This window comes from Myotis davidii, unplaced genomic scaffold (assembly GCF_000327345.1).
Source record: "Myotis davidii unplaced genomic scaffold, ASM32734v1 scaffold332, whole genome shotgun sequence".
In the NCBI taxonomy this organism is placed as follows: Eukaryota; Metazoa; Chordata; class Mammalia; order Chiroptera; family Vespertilionidae; genus Myotis; species Myotis davidii.
In genome coordinates this window covers 7,805,878-7,806,986 of record NW_006285779.1, presented here as the reverse complement: position 1 = coordinate 7,806,986, position 1,109 = coordinate 7,805,878, and positions in this window count along the sequence as shown.

Genomic DNA, 1,109 nt, shown 5'->3' with positions numbered 1-1,109 from the left:
ATAAGAAGGAACTTCTGGCTTGCACAGATGTGAATTTCCAGAACATCCTGCTGGGTGTGTCCGACTGCAGTTTAGGTCTGCTCCCCGCTGGCAAGTGGACATCCCCCGAGGGGTCCCAGACTGTGAGAGGGCACAGGCCCGGCTGAGGGACTCCCCACGAGTGCACAAATTTTTGTGCACCAGGCCTCTAGTACTTATATGTTCAACAATTTATATCAGCATATATTCATGTATATATCTTTTATATGTTGGGTTATAAGTGAATACTATTTTGTCATTCGAAGTGTTCTAGTTTTGGCTATTGGGAGCTCGTACAGTTGGCTCCTGTGTCAACTTAATACTCCTCATCACTGCGGTGTTTTCTGATTACTTCCTTATTTTCTGGCACTACACGATGCTCCAGGCTCACCTTGTATATTTCCTGTCCCAATCCTAGAATCAGCCATTTCTCCAGGGAAATCTGGTTCCCTTTATTGGGGAGTGACTTTAGAACACAAAGTTCTGGGGGCTATGTATGCTCATTGCTGCTTGGGTTTCACTGTTTTTAAGGCTTAGAGCAAGGAAACAAATATCCTAAACCTTGTCTACACACAACTATAAATATTGCTCTATTTATCAATCTGCATACTAAATTAGAGCTCATAATGCCTCCAGCTCTGATCCATCACTACCTGGATCTTTCTGGCCACCTCCCCTTACTTGTCTGAAACCTTTCGCTCCAACAGTGAGAACCCTGACTCCTATGTCATCCTTTACTTAATCGTTCGATTCCAGTACACATGTATTGTGCTCTCAGAATTACGGACCTTTATTCCCACGGGAAACAACTTTATCAAGTAAAGGAATGTGGTTTTGTACAATTCCTTTTGCCTTTAGTCTTACAAACCTCGCCTTAGGTCATCATTTTTCCCCTACCAGCTTCAGTGCGGTTGTTTCATAACATTTGTAATACAGTTGGATTCTTTTGTCAAAATCTACATTCCATTTTGGGATCCCTTAACCCCCTGAATGATTTTTTAAAAAATTTGTATACATTAAAGTTCATTCTTTGTCCTCTAGAGTTCTATAAATTTGACAAATGCAGTTATGCATTCACCATTAGAGTATCA